Genomic DNA, 24809 nt, shown 5'->3' with positions numbered 1-24809 from the left:
TAGTGAACTATCTACAGTCGGAAGAATTGCTGGACCAGAGGCAGCATGGATTCACCAGGGGAAGGTCCTGTCAGACAAATCTGATTGACTTTTTTGATTGAGTGACTAGGGAATTAGATAGAGGAAGAGCGCTCAATGTCATCTACTTGGATTTAAGCAAAGCTTTTGTTACGGTCCCACACAGGAGGCTTCTGAATAAAATGAAAAGCTTAGGAGTGGGTGCCAAGATGGTGGCCTGGATTGCAAACTGGTTGATGGACAGAAAACAATGTGTGTCGGTAAAAGGAACTTACTCTGAAGAGAAAGCAGTGTTAAGTGGAGTGCCACAAGGATCGGTGTTGGGACCAGTCCTGTTCAATATCTTTGTGAGTGACATTGCGGACGGGATAGAAGGTAAAATTTGTCTTTTTGCGGATTATACTAAGATCTGCAACAGAGTGGACACGCCGGAAGGACTGGAGAGAATGAGACGTGACTTAAGGAAGCTGGAAGAGTGGTCGAAGATATGGCAGCTGAGATTCAATGCCAAGAAGTGCAGAGTCATGCACATGGGGAGTGGAAATCCGAAAGAATTGTATTTGATGGGTGGTGAAGGACTGATGTGCATGGAGCAGGAGAGAGACCTCGGGGTGATGGTGTCTAACGATATGAAGTCGGCAAAACAATGTGACAAGGCAATAGCTAAAGTCAGAAGAATGCTGGGCTGCATAGAGAGAGGAATATCTAGTAAGAGAAAGGAAGTGATGATCCCCTTGTACAGGGCCTTGGTGAGTTCTGGAGACCATATCTCCAAAGGAACAGAGACAGGATGGAGGCTGTCCAGAGAAGGGCGACCAAAAAGGTGGATGGTCTTCATAAAATGACTGAGGAGAGATTAAAGAACTTAAATATGTACACCCTGGAGGAGAGGAGGAGCAGAGGCGATATGATACAGACTTTCAGATTCTTGAAAGGGTTTTAATGATTCATGGTCAACAACAACACCTTCTACAATGGGAAAAAAATCAGTAGAACTAGGGGTCACGATTTGAAGATCCAGGGAGGAAGACTCAGAACCAAAGTCAGGAAGTATTTCTTCACGGAGAGGGTGGTGGATGCCTGGAATTCCCTTCCGGAGGAAGTGGTGAAGACTAAAACTGTGAAAGATTTCAAAGCGGCGTGGGATAAACACTGTGGATCCATAAAGGCTAGAGGATGGGAATGAAGAGTAAAGCCATGGGGGTGGCTTGCTGGAATGTTAACTACTACCTGGTGATTACTACCCTTACTCAAAAAAAATCCCTTGCACGGTTAATGCAACCCCAAAATTGCTCTCTGCTTCAACGGCAAAGGGAAATGTGGAAAAGAGGATTTGCATTCAGATAACAACCAAATAGGACTGAACTTCACAATCTGGGTGAACAAATAAACGTGGGGGTAGCTTGCTTATTACAGCGGTTACTACCCTAAACCAATTAAGCCTGATACATCACTTTGAATACATACACAGCGTTGCTCTCTGCTTCTATGGCAGGGGGTAATGTGGAAAAGAGTATTAGCATTCAGACAACAACCAACAAGGACTGAACTTCATAATCTGGGTAAACAAATAAGAGTGGGGATAGCTTGCTTATTACGGCGGTTACAACCCTTAACCATAAGCCTTCTGCTCACCTTTGATACAACTCCAACATTACTCTCTGCATCAATGACAGAGGATGGCCGGAAACTTGAATCAAACAGATACCAACAAGAGCCCTGAAGTTGGTGGTTGGTGAAACAGATAATTTATTTATTTTATTTATTTATCGAGTTTTATATACCATCGGTCGGTTTCGCCATCACAATGGTTTACAAAGTTTCGATGATTAACAGGATTTCCAAAAAGGTTCATTTGGTTGTTAACATAGAAAATATCATTTTATAAAATTAGTTTGTAGGTTAATCTTTACATGTTTCGGTTCTTTGTTATAATATCAACTCATTGGGTGAGTTGGTATGCTTTGGTAAACATCCCTGTTTTTAGTTCTTTTTTAAAAGTTTTTAAGTTTTCTTGTGTTCTGAGTTTGATTGGGAGGATGTTCCAGAGTTTGGGGCTTCCTAGCGAAATTGCTCTCTTTTGAGTTGAGGTGAGTTGTTTAAGCTTAAGATAAGTATGGGAAAATAAGTGTGGAAGCTTGCTGGGCAGACTAGATGGGCCGATTGGTCTTTTTCTGCCGTCATTTCTATGTTTCAGTGAAAAGCTTGTTTCTTTTATGTATATGTTGTTTCATGTGAATGGGTGAATGTACAGATTTGGGGCTTATGATATATCATGAGGAGTGATTATGTATGAACCTTTTTAGGAAAGAGTGCTAGTATGAGTGCTTTGAGTGAAGCTGAGGTAGATGCAGGTGATGTTTTGATAACTGTTTCAAAAAATTACATGTATCCAGCGAGTTAATTTATTGTACAAGTTATGGGAATTGTTACAAAAACCACGTATAATCTAATACTTTTTTAAAGCATTTATACTTTTTTGAACATTAAAACATTTTTTGGATCTATATGTTCTCTCTATATGTATCGTTGTTCTTAGATGTCAGAGAGGTATTTCCCTTCATATAGTTATTTGCCGGGCTGTGTAGAGAGGCATAACCAGCAGGAAAAAAAGAGATGATAATGCCCTTGTACAGGCCCTTGGTGAGGCCTCACCTGGAGCACTGTGTTCAGTTCTGGAGACCTCATCTCAAAGGAGACAGAGACAGGATGGAGGTGGTCCAGAGAAGGGAGACCAAAATGATGTGGGATCTGTATCAGAAGACTTATGGGGAGAAATTGAAGGATCTGAACACCCTGGAGGAGAGGAGGTGCAGGGGAGAAATGATACAGACCTTCAGATACCTGAAAGGTTTTAGTGATGCACAAACTTCAGATCTTTTCCATTGGAAAGGAAAGAGTAGAACTAGGGGCCACAACATGAAACTTCTGGCGGGTCAACTGAGCACCATCACCAGAAAATATTTCTTCCCAGAGGATGGTGGATACTTGGAATGCCTTTCTGGAAGAGGAGGTGAGGACAAAAACAGTGCTGGTATAAAGTCTCAGGATCCTTATAGGGTAGAGGATAGGCATGAAGAAATAGGATGACCTATAATAACTTTAGGTATAACATTTATGCATTGTGGGGGGGGGGGGGGGGGGGTAATGTGCATGACGTGACAGTTACCACCCTTAACAGAAGGTGGGGGTAACCTCACAGAGCAGCACTTACTACAATAAGCAAGTGGCTGGGCAGACTGGATGGACCATTTGGTCTTTATCTGCTGTCAGTTACTCTGTTACTATGTATAAGGACATGAGAACATAAGAAATGTCATACAGGGTCAGACCAAGAGTCCATCAGGTCCAGTATCCTGTTTCCAACAGTGGCCAATCCAAGTCACAAGGACCTGGCAAGAACCCAGAAAACAAGAACCCAGAAAACAAAAAGAGACTACTATGCCCGTCAGGTTCATCACCTCATCTTTGACTCAAAAGCCCTATTCGCCTTCGTTTCCAATCTCACTAAACCGATCACTCCTGATATACCACCCGAATTCTCTCAGACCAAAGCAGACGAACTGGCTCTTCATTTCAGCAAAAAAATCTCTGACCTCCTCAATCAACTATCACTAACCACTAGCTCCCAAGACAACACATACCTTCTCCCTAACAAAGATATACAGCTTAAAGCATTCGAACCCATCACTCTCACAGAGATACAATCAGTGCTGAAGAAAATGAAACCTTCATCACACCCTTTTGATCAAATTCCTTCCAAAATGCTACTTCTCATTCCTGATACTATATCAAAATCCCTTGCCGAAATTATAAACTGTTCCCTCTCCCAGGGTATCTACCCAGATGATCTAAAAACAGCTTCAATCAAACCCCTCCTAAAAAAATCGAATCTAAATCCAAGTGATCCCAACAACTTCCGCCCTATTTCCAACCTTCCATTCATAGCCAAAATAATGGAAAAATTGGTGAACACCCAACTTTCCAACTACTTGGAAGACCATGGCATTCTGTCTCCAAACCAATATGGTTTTCGAAAAGCTGCAAGCACAGAAACACTACTTCTTGCACTTTCAGACTTCCTCCTCGCCGGCATCGATAAAGGCAAAGCATTTTTACTAATCCTCCTCGACTTCTCGGCGGCCTTTGACACCGTCAACCATTACCTCCTCTTAAAACAACTAGCAAATATTGGAGTGACAGCTACTTCACTAACATGGTTCAAAACCTTCCTGGAAAACAGAGGATATAGGGTCAAAATTCACAATACAGAATCCCAATATCACCACTCCACCAGAGGGGTGCCACAAGGTTCATCCCTCTCACCCACCCTATTTAATGTATACCTCCTACCACTCTGTCAACTACTCACAAAACTATGCCTTAAACACTTCCTCTTCGCGGACGACGTACAGATTGTGATCCCTATAAAAGATTCAATCTCGTCAACAATGGAATATTGGGATAGTTGTTTACTAGAAATCAAACACCTCCTTACCAGCTTAAACCTAGTCCTTAATACGTCGAAAACGGAATATCTCCTTATAGCACCTGAAAACAACATCACGCTCTCAAAGCCACCTACCCTCCTACAAACCACCCATGTAAGAGATCTAGGAGCCATCCTAGATAACCGTCTTAACCTCAAACCATTCATAAACCGAACTACAAAAGACTGCTTCCACAAATTACATATTCTGAAAAGAATAAAGCCACTTTTCCACGCGCAAGATTTTAGATCAATCCTGCAAGCAATAATCTTCTCCAAACTAGATTATTGCAATTCTCTACTACTAGGCCTCCCAGCTTCTTACACCAAGCCTTTACAAATGGTACAGAACACAGCAGCTAGAATACTTACAAACTCCAGGAAAATCGACCATATCTCCCCCATCCTCAAAGACCTTCATTGGTTACCGATCCACTTCAGAATTATGTACAAAACCATCATGATTATCTACAAGAACATCCATCAACACACTCAACTTGACTTACAAATCCCTTTTAAAAATACACAGCCGCCAGACCCATCAGGGAACATTACAAAGAATCACTTCAGGTACCTCATGCCAAAACTTACCAACATAAATCCTACAGTTCAAGAGCTCTTTCATCAGCAGGTCCAATCCTCTGGAACTCCATCCCACCGGACTTAAGACAAGAACCATGCGCCCCAACTTTTAGGAAGAGACTAAAAACGTGGCTTTTTAAAAAAGCGTTCCCAGAACTGGATTAAATTCCCCACCCATCAGCACAAACACAAAGTTAGTGAACTGTAATAAACCCACTAACTTCATACGCAGTCACAGCATCTTATTATTATAATTCACAACAGCATCATATTTGATCATTTTTGCTACTCATCTATATTTTTATACTATACATATTTATTAATTGATACAGTTGGATAAAATGTTAATATTCTTCCTTCAATTTCCTCCCCTTTCAGATCCTAGTTATTTTTCCCTGTTTTTTGTAACTTTCTCACATCCTAAATATTGTTATTATACCTGTTAAGTTTCATTCTATATGTGACGTTGAATTGGGAAATGTTTTACTATGTTACTCTCTGCCTTTACTCACATTGTTAATTGTAAACCGGGTTGATGTAATTCCATCATGAAACTCGGTATAATAAAAAAAATAATAAATAAATAAATAAATAAATATATAAATATATATATATATATATATATATATATATATATATATATATATATATATATAATATAATAACTATTAGCTACCTCTTACAATGTAATTATATGTAATTAGCTGGTTTTCCTTTTCCTTTTTCCTTCTCACTCCAAGTTCTATTTTTCCTTGTTACATGTAACTGCTTTTTCCGCACTATTGTTCAAGTTTAAGGTTATTTTGCACTCCTGTTTCATGTGAACCAGCATGATGGGACTATTGTCTTGAATGTTGGTATATAAAAAAACTTAAATAAATAAATAAATAAAATAAATAAATAAATAGATTAAATAGAACATTTTTGCTACACATCTATATTTTTATAATATTATACATATTTATTAATTGATACAGTTGGCTAAAATGTTAATATTCTTTATTCAATTTCCTCCCCCTTTCAGATCCTAGTTATTTTTCCTTGTTTTTTGTAACTTTCTCACATCCTAAATATTGTTATAATATTTTTTAAGTTTCATACTATATTTGATGTTGAATTGGGAAATGTTTTTACTATGTTACTCTCTGCCTTTACTCACATTGTTAATTGTAAACTGGGTTGATGTGATTCCTATCATGAAACTCGGTATAATAAAAATAATAAATAAATAAATAAAATAAATCCCAAGTTACTGTCATAGTAGTTTATGGATTTAAACTCTAGGAACTTATCCAAACCTTTTTTAAACCCAGTTACACTAACTGCTGAAACCACATCCTCTGGTAATGAATTCTAGAGCTCAACTATGCACTGAGTGAAAAATAATTTTCTTCAATTTGTTTTAAATGAGCTGCTTGCTAACTTTTTGGAGTGACCCCTGGACCTTCTATTATTTGAGAGAGTAAATAACCGATTTACATTAACTTGTTCAAGTCCTTTCATGATTTTGTAGACTTCTATCATATCCCCCCTCAGTCGTCTCTTCTCCAAACTGAACAGCCCTAACTTCTTAAGCCTTTCCTCATAGAGCAGCCGTTCCATGCTCCTTACTTTGATCACACTTCTCTGCATTTTCTCCAGTGCAGCGATATCTTTTTTGAGATGCGGCAACCAAAATTGTACACAGTATTCAAGGTGCAGTCTCACCATGGAGCGATATAGCCACATTATGACATTTTCCGTTCTATTAACCATTCCCTTCCTAATAATTCCTAACATAGTTTGCTTTTTTGACTGTTGCAGCACACTGAGCCGACAATTTCAATGTGTTATCTACTATGATGCCTAGATCTTTTTCTTGGGTGGTAGCTCCTAATATGGAACCTAACATCGTGTAACTACAGCAAGGGTTATTTTACCCTATATGCAACACCTTGCACTTGTCCACATTAAATTTCATCTGCCATTTGGATGCCCAATCTTCCAGTCTCACAAGGCCTTCCTGCAATTCATCACAATCCACTTGAGGTTTAACTACTCTGCATAATTTTGTGTTGTCTGCAAATGTGATCACCTCACTCATTGTACCTCTTTCTAGATCATTTATAAACATTGAAAGCCCCGGTCCAAGTACAGATCCCTGAGGCACTCCACTGTTTACCTTTTTCCACTGTGAAAACTGACCATTTAACCCTACTCTCTGTTTCCTGTCTTTTAATCAACTTGCAATCCACATAAGGACATCGCTACCTATCCCATGACTTTTTAGTTTTCTTAGAAGCGTCTCATGAGGGACTTTGTTGAACACCTTCTAGAAATCCAAATACACCACATCTAATGCTTCACCTTTGTACACGTTTATTCACCTATCTAAATGTTTTGTGATTTTATTCTTTATAACAGTTTCCACAATTTTTCCTGCCACTGAAGTCAGGCTCACTGGTCTATAGTTTCCCAAATCACCCCTGGATCCCTTTTTAAATATCTGGGTTACATTGGCCATCTTCCAGTCTTCAGGTACAATGGATGATTTTAATGATAAGTTACAAATTTTTACTAATAGTTCTGAAATTTCATTTTTTAGTTCTTTCAGAACTCTGGAGTGTATACCATCCGGTCCAGGTGATTTACTACTCTTCAGTTTGTCAATCAGGCCTACCACATCTTCCAGGTTCACTGTGATTTGGTTCAGTTGATCAGAATCATCAACCATGAAAACCTTCTCCAGTACGGGTACCTCCCCAAAATCCTCTTCAGTAAACACCGAAGAAAAGAAATCATTTAATCTTTCCATGATGGCCTTATCTTCTCTAAGTGCCCCTTTAACCGCTTGATCATCTAGCGGTCCAACTGATTCCCTTCATGCTTTCTGCTTCAGATATATTTTTTAAAGTTTTTATTGTGAGTTTTTCCTCCATAGCCAACTTCTTTTCAAATTTTCTCTTAGCCTATCTTATCACTGTCTTACATTTAGCTTGGCAATGCTTGTGCTTTATCCTATTTTCTTCTGAAAGATCCTTCTTCCAATTTTTGAATGAAGATTATTTTGCTAAAATAGCTTCTTTCACCTCCCCTTTTAACCATGCCGGTAATCGTTTTGCCTTCCTTCCACCTTTCTTAATGCATGGAATACATCTGGATTGTGCTTCTAGGATGGTATTTTTTAACAATGACCACGCCTCTTGTACACTTTTTACCTTTGTAGCTGCTCCTTTCATTTTTTTTCTAACTATTTCTCTCATTTTATCAAAGTTTCCCCTTTGAAAGTTTAGCACGAGAGCCTTGGATTTGCACACTGTTCTTTTTCCAGTCATTAAATCAAATTTGATCATATTATGATCACTATTGCCAAGCGGCCCCACCACCGTTACCTCTCTCACCAAATCCTGTCCTCCACTGAGAATTAGATCTAAAATTGCTCCCTCTCTCATTGGTTCCTGAACCAATTGCTCCATAAAACTGTCATTTATTCCATCCAGGAACTTTATCTCTCTAGCGTGTCCCGATGTTACATTTACCCGGTCAATATTGGGGTAATTGAAGTCTCCCATTATTACCTCACTACCAGTTTAGTTAGTTCCCTCCTCACTGTCCATCTCACCATCTTGACCAGGTGGACGGTAGTATACTTCCATCACTATAGTCTTCCCCGACACACAAGGGATTTCTACCCATAACGATTCGATTTTGCATTTAGTCTCGTGCAGGATGTTTTTCCTGTTGGACTCTATGCCATCCCGGACATAAAGCGCCACTAAGATGCTCCTCTCTGTCATTGTGATATAATTTGTACTCCAGTATAGCACTGTCCCATTGGTTATCCTCTTTCCACCAGGTCTCTGAGATGCCAATTAAGTCTATGTCATAATTCACTGCTATACATTCTAATTCTCCCATCTTACTTCTTAGACATCTGGCATTAGCATGCAAACATTTCAATCAACATTAAAACCCAACCATCACACATCTCCCACCTCCCTGTCACACATAATATGCCAATTAATAATGCCAGCCAACCTCTAACTCCTCTACTCAATTCCTAGAACCATTTCATCAACCGCTACCCACACCTCCCAAACCCTCTATACTGCTATCCCTCAGCCCAAAATAAAAAGCTCATGGACAAGGATGATCTTCTGCCATAGCCCCTGAACCCCCCTCCCTCCTCCAACCTATTGAAAGGCTTGCTGGGATAACGAAGTCTTGATCTTAGAACGAGGGAACTAGAATTCTTATAAAGCTGATGGTTTTGTCCTTCTATTAAGGGAAACAGATGTGGCCACCGAGTGTGCAGCAAAATCTCTCTCCAACATGTAAGGATCATAGAAGCATCTATTGATGACGATGATGGTATATTGGCCATTAGCAACATGGATACCTTGACAATAGTGTAGCAATTTTATTCTTAGGGGATTTGTAATGTATTTTTTCTGATTCACAGAACGTGGACTCGTGATATCTGTAACTGCTTAGAATGAACCAAACCTTCTTCAGGGATTTTGGTAAGTTATCTTTCTTTAGGCCATGATGGGGAAGGTGGACCGCCAGGATGGGTGTGAACGATGCTGAAATGGGAGGGGGTGGGGGAGGGGGAGTGCTCGCTGCTGGACCAAGGAAACAGAAAATGGCTGAGCCGCGGAGGAACCGTAAAGCCGGGAGGGGGAGAGGGAGCTGACGCAGCGAGGAAATGTCACTGTAAACAGGGCCGCAGCTCTGTTGGTGGACCTGGGAGGGGAGCAGCTTCCCCTGCAGCAAGTCCGGGGGCGCGGCCACTCCCCGGTGTGGCGAGTCCAGAAGGAAAGTGGCTCACGTGGCGGCGCAACCGGAGAGGGGAGGAGACGCTGGGGAACCGCGCAGCCCTGGAAGAGCTGCCACCCGCAGGCCGGGCCCGGGAGAAGGTCCCAGGAAGTGGTGAAGCAGGGGAGGGCAATGATTATTATCCCAAAGAGAGGGCAGAGGGGGAGGGAATAAAGACAAAAAAAGGTAGCTAAACAGAAAAAACATGAGAAAATTAAAAAAAAAAACTAGGAAAAAGAAAAAAAAAAGAAAAATTAGTGAAAACAGTAAAAAAAGCAAAAACAATAGTTGGGTAGGATGGGAGGGTGTTTTTCTCAGTTCCTAAAAAGTTTTGGCTGGCACTGGAAAAATGTTCCAACCCTTACCATTTGTCTGTGCTGTGTGCCCGGGTCCCTCTCTCTCAGGGTGTGCAGTGTATGACTTGTGTTTGTGTGATGTTGTGTCTGTCTGCCCATGTCTCTCTCTGTGTCTGGGTATGGGTGTGTGCTGTGTGCCCGGGTCCCGCTCTCTCAGGGTGTGCAGTGTATGACTTGTGTTTGTGTGATGTTGTGTCTGTCTGCCCATGTCTCTCTCTGTGTCTGGGTATGGGGTGTGTGCTGTGTGCCCGGGTCCCGCTCTCTCAGGGTGTGCAGTGTATGACTTGTGTTTGTGTGATGTTGTGTCTGTCTGCCCATGTCTCTCTCTGTGTCTGGGTATGGGGTGTGTGCTGTGTGCCCGGGTCCCTGCTCTCTCAGGGTGTGCAGTGTATGACTTGTGTTTGTGTGATGTTGTGTCTGTCTGCCCATGTCTCTCTCTGTGTCTGGGTTGGGGTGTGTGCTGTGTGCCCGGGTCCCTCTCTCTCAGGGTGTGCAGTGTATGACTTGTGTTTGTGTGATGTTGTGTCTGTCTGCCCATGTCTCTCTCTGTGTCTGGGTATGGGGGTGTGTGCTGTGTGCCCGGGTCCCGCTCTCTCAGGGTGTGCAGTGTATGACTTGTGTTTGTGTGATGTTGTGTCTGTCTGCCCATGTCTCTCTCTGTGTCTGGGTATGGGGTGTGTGCTGTGTGCCCGGGTCCCGCTCTCTCAGGGTGTGCAGTGTATGACTTGTGTTTGTGTGATGTTGTGTCTGTCTGCCCATGTCTCTCTCTGTGTCTGGGTATGGGGTGTGTGCTGTGTGCCCGGGTCCCGCTCTCTCAGGGTGTGCAGTGTATGACTTGTGTTTGTGTGATGTTGTGTCTGTCTGCCCATGTCTCTCTCTGTGTCTGGGTATGGGGTGTGTGCTGTGTGCCCGGGTCCCGCTCTCTCAGGGTGTGCAGTGTATGACTTGTGTTTGTGTGATGTTGTGTCTGTCTGCCCATGTCTCTCTCTGTGTCTGGGTGTGTGCTGTGTGCCCGGGTCCCTCTCTCTCAGGGTGTGCAGTGTATGACTTGTGTTTGTGTGATGTTGTGTCTGTCTGCCCATGTCTCTCTCTGTGTCTGGGTATGGGGTGTGTGCTGTGTGCCCGGGTCCCGCTCTCTCAGGGTGTGCAGTGTATGACTTGTGTTTGTGTGATGTTGTGTCTGTCTGCCCATGTCTCTCTCTGTGTCTGGGTATGGGGTGTGTGCTGTGTGCCCGGGTCCCGCTCTCTCAGGGTGTGCAGTGTATGACTTGTGTTTGTGTGATGTTGTGTCTGTCTGCCCATGTCTCTCTCTGTGTCTGGGTGTGGGGTGTGTGCTGTGTGCCCGGGTCCCGCTCTCTCAGGGTGTGCAGTGTATGACTTGTGTTTGTGTGATGTTGTGTCTGTCTGCCCATGTCTCTCTCTGTGTCTGGGTGTGGGGTGTGTGCTGTGTGCCCGGGTCCCTCTCTCTCAGGGTGTGCAGTGTATGACTTGTGTTTGTGTGATGTTGTGTCTGTCTGCCCTGGTCTCTCTCTGTGTCTGGGTATGGGGTGTGTGCTGTGTGCCCGGGTCCCGCTCTCTCAGGGTGTGCAGTGTATGACTTGTGTTTGTGTGATGTTGTGTCTGTCTGCCCATGTCTCTCTCTGTGTCTGGGTGTGGGGTGTGTGCTGTGTGCCCGGGTCCCTCTCTCTCAGGGTGTGCAGTGTATGACTTGTGTTTGTGTGATGTTGTGTCTGTCTGCCCATGTCTCTCTCTGTGTCTGGGTATGGGGTGTGTGCTGTGTGCCCGGGTCCCACTCTCTCAGGGTGTGCAGTGTATGACTTGTGTTTGTGTGATGTTGTGTCTGTCTGCCCATGTCTCTCTCTGTGTCTGGGTATGGGGTGTGTGCTGTGTGCCTGGGTCCCGCTCTCTCAGGGTGTGCAGTGTATGACTTGTGTTTGTGTGATGTTGTGTCTGTCTGCCCATGTCTCTCTCTGTGTCTGGGTATGGGGTGTGTGCTGTGTGCCCGGGTCCCGCTCTCTCAGGGGTGTGCAGTGTATGACTTGTGTTTGTGTGATGTTGTGTCTGTCTGCCCATGTCTCTCTCTGTGTCTGGGTGTGTGCTGTGTGCCCGGGTCCCGCTCTCTCGGGGTGTGCAGTGTATGACTTGTGTTTGTGTGATGTTGTGTCTGTCTGCCCATGTCTCTCTCTGGGTCTGGGTATGGGGTGTGTGCTGTGTGCCTGGGTCCCTCTCTCTCAGGGTGTGCAGTGTATGACTTGTGTTTGTGTGATGTTGTGTCTGTCTGCCCATGTCTCTCTCTGTGTCTGGGTGTGTGCTCTGTGCCCGGGTCCCTCTCTCTCAGGGTGTGCAGTGTATGACTTGTGTTTGTGTGATGTTGTGTCTGTCTGCCCATGTCTCTCTCTGTGTCTGGGTATGGGGTGTGTGCTGTGTGCTGTGTGCCTGGGTCCCGCTCTCTCAGGGTGTGCAGTGTATGACTTGTGTTTGTGTGATGTTGTGTCTGTCTGCCCATGTCTCTCTCTGTGTCTGGGTGTGTGCTCTGTGCCCGGGTCCCTCTCTCTCAGGGTGTGCAGTGTATGACTTGTGTTTGTGTGATGTTGTGTCTGTCTGCCCATGTCTCTCTCTGTGTCTGGGTGTGGGGTGTGTGCTGTGTGCCCGGGTCCCGCTCTCTCAGGGTGTGCAGTGTATGACTTGTGTTTGTGTGATGTTGTGTCTGTCTGCCCATGTCTCTCTCTGGGTCTGGGTGTGGGGTGTGTGCTGTGTGCCCGGGTCCCGCTCTCTCAGGGTGTGCAGTGTATGACTTGTGTTTGTGTGATGTTGTGTCTGTCTGCCCATGTCTCTCTCTGTGTCTGGGTGTGTGCTCTGTGCCCGGGTCCCGCTCTCTCAGGGTGTGCAGTGTGTGACTTGTGTTTGTGTGATGTTGTGTCTGTCTGCCCATGTCTCTCTCTGGGTCTGGGTGTGGGGTGTGTGCTGTGTGCCCGGGTCCCGCTCTCTCAGGGTGTATAGTGTATGACTTGTGTTTGTGTGATGTTGTGTCTGTCTGCCCATGTCTCTCTCTGTGTCTGGGTGTGGGGTGTGTGCTGTGTGCCCGGGTCCCGCTCTCTCAGGGTGTATAGTGTATGACTTGTGTTTGTGTGATGTTGTGTCTGTCTGCCCATGTCTCTCTCTGTGTCTGGGTGTGGGGTGTGTGCTGTGTGCCCGGGTCCCGCTCTCTCAGGGTGTGCAGTGTATGACTTGTGTTTGTGTGATGTTGTGTCTGTCTACCCATGTCTCTCTCTGGGTCTGGGTGTGGGTTGTGTGCTGTGTGCCCGGATCCAGCTCGCTTTCATGTTTTACTGGCTTCTAAGGCCAGGATCTAATGAGAGGGCTCCGAGCCTGGCCTGTTCCTTCCAGAGGAGCGTCAGCTGATCCCATCTACAAGGAACCTGGCCCAGATGCCCACCTCCTGGCTTGCTCTCCTCTGGCCTTTCATTAAGTGGACTTCCTAACCACAGGAGCTGGAGGACCTTAAAAAAAATAGTCTGGGAATTCCAGCGGGGGGATTGGGAGTGGCAGGAGCAGCTGAGAGTGAGGCTGCAGGTAGATTCCTTTCCTTCGCTTCTGTCCACCTTGCTGCAGGGAGAATGTTTCACACAAACCCGACAGCCCCAGTCTCTTGCAGTAGAAATTGCTTTTGGTAGGTCACTGGAAAAGCCCAAGCATACGTGAACAGTGGTGAAATGCTATTCGGGTCACTTAAAACTTGTGCAGAATTGCTGGGTTATTTATATATTTTTTTTTTGGCCTGCAGTGCTCATGTACGGGCACAGATGTGCCACGGGAGTTAGTGTTTGCACTGGAAGCCTCATGGTTGAACAAACCTTTGGATCAGGACTGGCTCTGGGCTAACCAGCGCCTTGTGCAGAAACCGAAACTGGTGCCCCCGTTTCTCCTGTGCAAAGTACTGGTTTCGCTCGCACCATCGCCTGCACCCTCTTCTGAGATCTTTCCTAAACCCCACCCTATTCTCTACTAAACCCTTCCCCCCTTCCAGTGCCAAACTTGGATTTTTGTCACCTCTAGGCACTGCTGGTGCCACCACCAAAAGGTTAGACAATACTAATGATACCTTTACAGGACTGGATCAGACCCCAAGTTCGGTAAATCTACTCCTATGTCTACAGAAGAAAAAACTAGGAGGTTCCAACTTCATACACAAAATGTCAAATGCTGCTGTTGTGTCAGTAACAGCAACACAAACTCCCTCCACTACTAGGCAGATTGTGAAGTAAAAACCTGACAAAAGTGCTTCAGAACTCAAATAGTAAGCCTGGCATAACATAACAGCATTAACTCCCAGCAACAAACAGCAGCAATTCTACCTAGGAGAAGGCAGCAGGCCCCAGAACCCAATACGCCTTTTACTGGAGAAGCCAAATGGGCAGGACTGCCACAGAGCCCTTACAGAAGCTGCACGACACTTAGCAGAATATCTCACCTTTGTCACATACACAGAAGAGAGACAGAAATAGAAACAGGCAGACAACAACAGAAATGAAAACCCTAAGAAGTCAGATTCAGCATCAGTGCATCCTCAGAGAATTAAGAACAAATGCATTTCTCCTGTACTGTGCAAAATACAGAGGTACCAGAGAGAGATGCACGCTGGCAACGCTGACATATTCCATTCACTAAACTGAAAATAAATTGTTTTTTATCCTATCTTTATCTGGACACAACTTTATTTTTCTTCTTTTCTGCTTTTTTCTTGTCAGTTCCTAACTCCTTTTTCAGGGTCTCCTATCCATTTTCCCTTTCTTCTCTCTCTGACATTGATCTTTCCCCGTCATCTCATTTTTCTCCATTTCTGCCGTGCTCTTCACTCATAAGTTAGATTTCATCCCTCCATCTCTCACTCATCGGATCGCTCCCTTTACCATCTTCAGCCTCCTGGGCCTCCTTGTTCTTCCCATCGACAGCTGCCTCCTTTCTTGACATTTCAAACCCCCACTACCCCCTCACCTGCCATTCTTCTCTCTCTCCTTCCACTCTGCCTCCTCCTCTTCCTTCCCTTCTCACCTTCCATTGGCTTCCAGGCGTTTCCTCTGCAGCCCAAGATAATGGAGTCAGGAGTACGGCGCTTTCTACCCTTTCATTTCCCTTCCAGGTGGTTCTGACTTGCGTAGGAGAGAGAGAGGAGCCAGCAGCCCAACACTTCTAACCTCCTCTTGTAGCCGGCTTCTGCCTCTCCCACCCAGATCTACTCTTTCAACCACCCGGGAGGGAGAGGAGGAGGAGGTTAGACCATTGGTTGGGTTGATGGAGGATGGGGTGGGGGATGGGGTTTGATCGTTGCCCCCTTGCATTATCTCAGGATGGGACAGGTCTAGATTTGTCAATAGGCACGCTAGGTAGGCAGAGGGCGGCACAAGTCTGGGGGGGGGGGGGGGGGGGCAGCAGACTGGCTGAAGATTTACTGCCTTCCAGCTGTGCTGAATCTCACTCAGCAGAGGGGAGGAGTGAGCAATGGGGGATCATTTTGTGGAGGTGAGGAGGGTGGTGAGTGGGGGTGATTGGTAAGGGGCTTGTGGGATGAGAGGGGATGTGTGTGAGAGAGAGGACTGGTGCTGGCTATGTGTACGGGAGGTCAGCGAGAGGAGGCAACGCTAGGGGGCAGAACCAGGGAACGATAGGGGCACCTGCTTCATAAGAACATAAGAACATACCATACTGGGTCAGACCAAGGGTCCTCTCACCCTCCACTGCAGTTCAGATCCTTGGACTCCATCTGCCAGATCCTGGGATCTCCCTTTTCTTCCTACATCTCCCTGCCCTCCGGGGTCCTGGAACCCACCCCAGCCCCTCCATCCTCAGTCATGCTTCCCCTCCCTGTCTCCCTCCTTCCTCATCTTCCATCCTCCCCACCCCCCAGCCCTCGCTTCTTCTCCTCCCCTCAGTCCTGTTCCTCCTCCTTGCCTCTCAGCATCTTCTTTTCCCTCCCCATCTCCGAGATCTCCTCCCTGTTCAGATACTTCAAATCCCTTTTCGTCACCTAATAAAATTACAATAAATAATATAGAAACAAGCAAGTTTGTCAAACCACTTTCTTTTTCTAATGTTTGCCAATGGGATTAAACATTTTCTAGTTTTTGCCACAGAATCTCCCCAAACTGTCTGACCTCCATGTTGTCCAGCGGGGGGAGGGGAACAGCATCAAGAGTGCCTGAAGAGGTTAGGGCTGTTCAGCTGCAGAAGAGACGGCTGAGTGGGGGGGGGGAGGATATGATTCAGGTCTATAAAATAATAAAAGGAGCAGCACAGGGTAAATGGGAATCGGTTATTTACTCTTTCAGATACTACAAGGACTAGGAGGCACTCCATGAAGTTAGCATGTAGCACATTTAATACAAATCAGAGAAAATTCTTTTTACTCAATGCACAATTAAGCTCTGGAGTTCATTGCTGAAGGATGTGGTAAAAGTGGTTAGTGTAACTGGGTTTAAAAGAGGTTTGGATAAGTTCCTAGGGGAGAAGTCCATAAACAATTATTAACCAAGTAGACTTAGCGGAAGCCATTGCTTATCCCTAAATTAGCTGGATTGGTCACTGTTGGAAACAGGAAACTGAGCTTGATGCACCCTTGGTCCGACCCAGTATGGTGGTTCTTATGCTCTTAGGGGGGGTAAAATGCTAAAGTCATCACTGGAAGGAGCCCCCTGGTTCTTCAGCTCCACAGCCATGCCACAAAGTGGGGTTGTAGACGCAGGGCATCGTGGGGGAGCGCAGCAGGAGGAAGTGCTCGTCTGTGGCCTCGGGGTAGAAGCAGCTCCTCAGTCCCGAGGGATGTACCAGGAGGAGAGAGAGGCAGCTCCTCTTCAGCAATATTGGGACGCAAAGGTGGCGCCTGTAGTGCAGAGGTCGCCCACCCCCAAAGCCACTCCTGCTCTGGATATGCATCTCTCTCTCACACCCCCACCCCGCCACCTACACATTCTCCTCCCCCACCCCTCTCACTAGCCTTAGCCTCCACCTTGCTTACAGACCCTTATGCTTGCAATGTATCTTCTGCTTTCCGTTGCTACACATTGTCTCTTTTTCCTCCCCTCTTTTATCAATGTCTTCCACCTCATGAGCCCTCCTTTTAATTTTTCTGTCATGCATAAACTCAACCTCTCTTTTCCAGTCCTTGGACATTAGAGTAAAAGACCATCACCAGGTGTAAGAATATAAGACTCGCCATACTGGGTCAGACCAAGGGTCCATCAACAGTGGCCAATCCAGGCCACAAGGGGTAGATTCCACCCTGCTTATTCATAGAAACATAGAAACATAGAAATGACGGCAGAAGAAGACCAAACGACCCATCCTGTCTGCCCAGCAAGCTTCACACATTTTTTTTTCCCCTCATACTTATCTGTTACTCTTGGCTCTTAGTAACCTTATGGTTCTATTTCTCTTCCACCCCCACCATTAATGTAGAGAGCAGTGTTGGAGCTGCATCCCAGTGAAATATCTAGCTTAATTAGTTAGGGGTAGTAACCGCCACAATAAGCAAGCTACACCCATGCTTATTTGTTTACCCAGACTATGTAATTCAGTCCTTGTTGGTTGTTGTCTGTATATAGATCCACTTTTCTTCATTCTCTCCTGCCGTTGAACCTCTGGCAATGAATTCCAGAGCTTAAATTATGCATTGAGTAAAAAAAATATTTTCTCTTATTAGTTATAAATGTGTCACCTAGTAACTTCCTTGTATGTCCCTTGGGCTTTGTACTCTTTGAAAAAGTAAACAACCAATTAACGTTTACTCATTCCACTGCACTCATTATTTTACAGTCAAATGGTGTAGAAACCTTGAAGGGAACTGAGCTACCTATCCTTCTCTCACCAGGTACAACCGTCTACGAGGAGGGGCACAGAAGTGCTTAACGAGACTCATCCTCCACCCATTTCTCTTCAGCAAAGCCTCGCAACTTTCTGTCAGGGCCACTCGCACAACCCGGCTGCTCACTGAACACTCAGAAGAGGAGCAGCAGCCACTCCCAGCAATGGCTCTGCCACTTCCTGTGGGTCCCCCTGACGTTTTGCCACGGGGAGGTAGTACGGACGGTCCTCCGCACTGTTTTCTTTTCAGAGACCATCCTTCCAGCAGACCCCACTTATCCTGCTGTCTCTGTCCTAGGTCGGCCTCGGGTGTCCCTGAAGCCTCATAGGTCCAGTGTTCTGCTCCTGGAGCCAGGCTCTGACACGGCTATCGAATCTGTCCAGGGGAGGAGATCCAGCAGGATGTGCGGCCTGTGTGGAAGGGCTTGAGGGGGCCTGGTGATGGAGGGCTGGTCTCTCAGTGCCACCTGGCAGCTGCCTTAGAAAAAAGGGCGGCAGGGATCCTTAGTGCCTGAAGCACCAGGCCCTCAAGGACCTGACCCCCTGGGGCCACTTGTGGAAGGCTTGTAGGCTGGCTGAAGTCCAACACGGCATGGTCACAATCCAGGGATGCTAGGTAGGTAATGACCTGCTATCCAGGACGCCTTGCTAGATAGGTAATGACCTGCTATCCAGGACGCCTTGTGGCCCCTCTTTCTCTTTAATTCTTAGTTGTTTGTCAGAACCAGGATGCTGTGCTCGCTGGACCTTGCTCTGGCCCAGTGAGAGCTATTCCTCATGTTCTTATGTAACAACATTTTAAACCTTTTTCTATTTCGGTAATCTGGTGGGCTTCCTGGAAATAGACAAATCGCATTTAGAGTGTCGAATGATAGAGCAGCGCAGGACTGAACAGGCCCACGTGGAGAACAGGAAGGAAGCTGCGTCTGGGAAGCCCTCTCCAGGTGCATCTCTAAAGGAGGGGGATCCAGAAACGCTGTCAAGAGATTACCAGACATCTACGGTACAGCCCTCAGTGGTCCAGGTGGAGAAGGCTATTCACCCATTAAAGTGAGGGCACACCCTGAGGTTATCTGGGCAGACTCACCCGGTTCAGGTTTAACACCTCCCCTGGCCAGATCCCCAGTGAGGCCCCACTGCTGCCACCACCCAGGCTTTCAGAGTCTCAGGATGTTGGTCAGATGTCCAGTGGCATGGGTCACAGCCCCCCGCCTGCTCTAGCAGCCACTAAGCGACTCCTCGGGCATAGACCTTGGGTATAAAAGGGGCTCTTTATTAGAGGGAGGTGACAGATCTGTGGACTCTGAGTGCCTTCCCACCTCCCTTTTCTGCTCTCCCTTCCAGCTCCTTCTCCCATTCCCATGTAGGAATATTTTGTCAGGGAGAGGCAACATATCGCGCTGTAAGATAAAAGTGTTAATACGCTGTGATGTTTCAAGGTCTCAGAGTAATGCCAGAGTCGTCCGTGCTGAATAGCACGTGTGGTTTATGTTGCTGCAGGCTGGGGGGTGAGACCCCTGCCACTGGACATCTGACCAACATCCCGAGACTCGCCCCTGCCTGGATTAACCTCTGCCCTCTCTTCGCACGCACACTCGGTCATGCAGCGCTGTAAAGATCGGGGAAATCCCCGGGACCCGCAGACGTCTCACCCGTGGGGCGGACGCGCTGCCTGGGGGGTTTTTTTCCCCGTAACACGGAGGCTCCTGCTGCTCGATCGTACTGGTGACTTCCGATGATGAGGTTAACTGTTTGTGTTTATAACTGCAGTTACGGTGAAGTCATCGATTGTACAGGAAACAACAAAGAAATAGATGCCCAACACGTCTCCACCCAATAAAGATTTGGCAAAGATTTCCTTGGGCATCTATTTCTTTGTTGTTTCCTCACGGCTTTGTTGGATCGCCTGCCTTGCTGTAATCGATTGTTCTAAATGGTTGTAGGATATTTCTTGGTGATGTATCTTTCTTAATCATTATTACGTTTTCTGTACAATAATGACTATGTATATCCGTTGGAAATCAATAAACACTGACTTAATATTTAAACATAGAGGACTGCTGCGTGATTTAAAAATAGCAATACACACTGGAAACCCCCCCCCCCCCCCGGTGGTATTTGGCCCCCTCCCATGATAAAATGCCGGCGGTTCATGAATCTCCCCTGTAGTTTGTAAATCTAACCTGCCAAAATGTGATCAGTTATATTTAAGTAAATAGTAACCCGAAAACCTGGTCAGCTGGGTGCAGCTGAAAATTCAGCTAAAGAGAACCGGCCGCAATTAGCCAGGGATGTCGTCCGCTTAGTGGGTCTTTGCAAAAATATTTGAAATAAATGAATAAATTGCCCCCAGTGTGCCCAGATGGTATAGGTACTACCCAAGACATAACAGACACTGTGACGTGCTTTCCTGCCCAGGTTGCAGCTCCTAACTTTGCAAATTGATTGCTAACGCATGCTCACTGGATGTGTCAGAGACGACGCCTGTAGGTCCTCTAAGTAACTTCATTATTTTATTTCCTCTATGGACCAGAGGAAGGGTCTTGTGGGGGCAGAAGACTTTAGGTGAGGGGGCCATGTTAGGTGAAAGGTTGCCTCATTCTCTGGTACGCAGGATGTTGCAGGGCAGACGGTGGTTAAGGGCTAGAAGGGCCATTCACCCCCCTGGGTGTGCAGTAAGGGGGTTCTGCCAGCAGGTGGCGTGCAACGCCCCCCCCCCCCCCGGAGAATCGCTCCACCGGAGACGTCGTGCAGAGCGGAGGGAGCAGTTAAGAGCTGCTCTGCAGGAGAGAAAGGTGGAGGAAGGACTACAAAGTCCACTGTCCCATCAGAGAGTGGAGATCAGAGCCGGGGCTCCCAAGGAGAAAGGGATCCACGGCTTAGGAGAATAACTAAACCTTGAGCGATCAGCACTGAAAAGCAAGTTTTGAATACTCCCCGCCCACGATTCTGGGTGCACAAAGTGTATCCAGATAAAAGAGGTGGCACGGGGGCGATTCTGGGCGCATGGGCTCAGGTTTAGCCAGCGGGCACCCATATTGTCTGGCCAATGTTAGGTGCATGAATCTGCTTGGAGAAATATTTGCCCTGAGCTTATCTGTAACGCTTTGGCCGGCTGCGGGATGTCCCGCGACTGGCGGCACTTACCCCTGAACACTGCCAACCCGGCCGAGACACTGCCACACCACCTTGCCCCCAGGTCTCCCTAGGCGGGCGCGCACACGGAGCACCAACACTTGGAGGACCTGAGGCGGGATACAGAACTGCCGGCAGTCGGTGACGATGTCACGCCGCTGGGTATTGAATCCCCAGCCGCACTCCAAGCCTTGCCTCAGGAACGGGTCCTCCTGCCTTGCAGTGCGTGTTGCTTGCAGTCTCTGTGTGTCTTCTTGTCTTCTTTGCCTTGTTCTGCCTTGCTACTTCCACCTGCTTCTGTCTTGGTCTCCAGTGCCTTTTCTTTGTCTCGTCTGTCCATCTCTGCCCGACTCTTGGCTCTGATCCTTGCATGGATGCTGACTACTCTTCTGGACTGCCACCTGCCCTGACCCTAGCTTGGACCTGGACACCGTGTGCTTTCTGGTGTCCCCTGACTTTGGTCTGGACCTGGACACCATTTGCTTACTACCTGCCTTGACCTCTGCCCGATACTTGACTTTGTCTGACTGCTTCTTACAGGACTCTCGCTTAAGCCCTGCTGGGCCCTGCAACCTGTGGGAAACAGGACTGGTATCGGTGAAACCCTGGATCCTGTCCTAGTAAGAGTGAGTGCACTTGCTGTCGGCGTGGCCTAGTAGGTTTGCCCGTTAAGCAGCCTCAACCATGCCACATCCCAAGGGCTCATATCCGTGACATTATCCGGATAAAGTTAAGCACGTAACTTTGACCCGCTGCATTCAGCAGCAGGCTTATCCAGGTAAGTCCTTCTGAATATCTGAGAAAAGTTACATGCATTACTTTACCTGGATAATTTACCTGCTCAGTACGCAAAAAGCTTGGCTAAAGAAAAAAAAAATACGATAATCCAAACATCCAAAAACTGATACCACAAAACTGTATTAAAAAAAAGTGTTTTCAAAACTATGCAGAATTTAAACAATTGAAGAATTTCAAATGAATCACAAACAAGAATTTACAGTCACCTTATTAAATAAATTATATAATTACACAATACCACAAAACATTCTAAGGCATTTTCAAGAGTTATGTGCGTACGTTGCTATTTTCTACGAGATTTGCATGAGTACATGCGGTAACTTAATCGCGCAATTTTACACCTAATTATCTCGTGTCATTGATATCAGACGGGTCTGTTGCCTGCTATTGCTTGGGTGGGTGGTCTGGGTGACCAGGGGGGGGGGGGTGCAGGCTGAAGAATTAGGAGGGACTCGATGACTTGGAGAAGGACCTGGAAAACTGGTGGAAGAATTGCAAAGCTGGTCATTTCAGTTACGCGCGCAAGTTTCCAAATACGCCAACTTACGAGCGTAACTTGGGGCTTTATGCAAGCAAGCTGCATTTTTTTTTCTGTGTGTAAAAATTTTGTTTAAGCAAAAAAAAAACAAAAAAACCCCAAAAAAGGTATTTGGCTATTCAGCTTTGGGCAAGTGACTCCTAGTGCATTGCAGGGGGCAATCAAGTCCTCAGTCTGCTTTGAACTTCAAGGAGGCGGCTACAACTACAGATTCTTGGAGAAAGCTAAGGAAAAACTTTAATTTATCCTTATTTTAGAAAGCTTTTTTGTTATATGTTTCTGTTTTTTGTGTAGTCTAGCATTATCTCTATATTTTCCTAGATATTGATATTGCTGCATTAAATTGTTGTGGGTTTGTTTAAACAAGGAAAAAAAAGTAACCCCCCTCCCCCCCCAAAAAAAATAGAGTGGGCTATTCAGCTTTGGGCAGGTGACTCATAATGTATTACAGGGGACAATCAAGACCTCAGTCTACTTTGAACTTCAAGGAGACAGCTACAACTACACATTCTTGGGGAGAGCTAAGGAAAAAGCTTGACTTAGCTAGCCAATCTGGGGGAGGGTCTGTTCAAAATCAATAACAGATAACAGGGTCCAGTGAGCAGCCCTGGCCAAGTGTTAACTTTTTAACTCCCTCCCACCCTCTACCCACCCACCCCTGGGTTTGTTTTTCTGATATAGTCTGCCTAAATATATAATTGGCAATAAGATAAATTGGACATTTGGTAATTCCTTAGGTGTTATCTATCAAATACATTTACCAAAATGAGGATTATCTAATGTAACTATTGTGGAGCCTTTATTCTGAGGGAAATCATCTGGAAACTTTGGGCTTGCCCCATTTGTTCAGAACTCTCTTCCTTGAAAAAGGAGCTGGCTGAATTAAAGCTGAGTTAGCTGCAATAAAGAAAGTTTCACCCACTTTACAGTATTCAGGAATTAATTCCTCATTACCACAGAAAACCCAAAAGTCAAGGGAAAAGGGGTTTACAGTGGGCTCAGGTAGGATAAGACCTGTGACCCACAAATACCCATTCTTCACAACTGTGCAGCCCACATGCCTTAACACCCCCCCCCCCCCCCCCCCCACACACACACACACACACTCGCACAGGGCATTAAGGAACACAAAAAATGGGATTACAGTGGGCTCTGGTAGAGTAAGACCTGTGATACGGAGACACATGCTCTTTCACGTCACACAAGTACAAAACGCCTTCTCTGTATTAGATAATGAAGAAGCTCTTGTGAAAGAGGTTGAAGTGGTATCTGAAAAGAAAGAAGAAACCCAATGCATACAGAAATTCCATAATACAATCAGTAACCAAAGGAAAAAGCTCATTGTACTGGGTGACTCTGTTATCAGAGGCACTAATTTGGGAACTCTTAACGAGGGAAACACTACAGTTAAAAGCCTCCCAGGATCATCGGCCAGCAGAAATGCTATTCAGATAGTCAAAGCGATCAAAGAAGAAAGCAAAGACTCTAAAGTTGATATTATCATCCATCTGGGAACCAACGACCTTGCTAGAAACAGCATCCAAGCGGTAAGGAGAGATTTCCAGTCTCTAACAAAGCAGATTAGTCACATGGCGACAACCATTGACTTTTCATGTTACGGGACCGGGCCGGCCCCGGCCCCTCCTCTTACCTCCAGGCCGGCCTGGCCCGCACGGACTTTCTCTCAGCCACGTAGGCCTGATTCTCAGCCTGCCGCGGCTCTCCCTGTATGAGGGAGACTCTGCCGGCCCGACGCGCTTGGCCCCGCCCCTAGGCGTGCATGCGTCCAGGGGCTGGAGTTTTAAAGGGGCCAGCGCGGGAAAACCTGTGAGGACGTCAGACGCTGCAGGGTATTTAAATCCTGCAGCTCCATCAGGATAGGGCCTTGCAATGAGGTTCGCTCAGTTCCTCTGAGTCTCTAGTTGCTGCGTTGGACTCCGGTTCGTCTCTGCTGACTCTTGGCTTCTGATCTGGCTCTGTTCCTTGACTACGTCTTCAGCTTCTGCCCCTGGCTTTGGTTTGTCTTCTGGCTTCTGTCCCGGCTTCGTCTCCTGACTTCGTCTTCAGCTTCCGCTCCTGGTTTTGGTATTGGCTTCTGACTTCTGGCTTCTGAACCTGGCTCCGTCCCACGACACTGTCTTCAGCTTCCGCCCCTGGCTTTGGTTTGGATCTCTGACTTCTGGCTTCTGACCCGGCTCTGCTCCTGGACTCCGACTTCGGCTTCTTCCACCACCTCAGG

The 24809-nt window shown here is 46.2% G+C and overlaps 1 long non-coding RNA gene across 1 annotated transcript in view; it reads left to right on the top strand.

Moving 5' to 3' along the window:
* Positions 1–20141, top strand: part of LOC115079000 — a 30627-nt gene extending 10486 nt beyond the window's left edge. The window contains exons 3-4 of the long non-coding RNA XR_003853178.1: positions 9531–9591; positions 18107–20141. This is a non-coding gene — a long non-coding RNA (uncharacterized LOC115079000). The remainder of the gene's footprint in view (positions 1–9530; positions 9592–18106) is intronic.
* The last annotated feature ends 4668 nt before the right edge of the window (positions 20142–24809 follow it).

Source organism: Rhinatrema bivittatum, chromosome 1 (genome assembly GCF_901001135.1).
Source record: "Rhinatrema bivittatum chromosome 1, aRhiBiv1.1, whole genome shotgun sequence".
NCBI classification, from domain to species: Eukaryota; Metazoa; Chordata; class Amphibia; order Gymnophiona; family Rhinatrematidae; genus Rhinatrema; species Rhinatrema bivittatum.
Note: the sequence above shows the minus strand (reverse complement) of the source record. Positions and strands in the feature narration are given on the sequence as shown.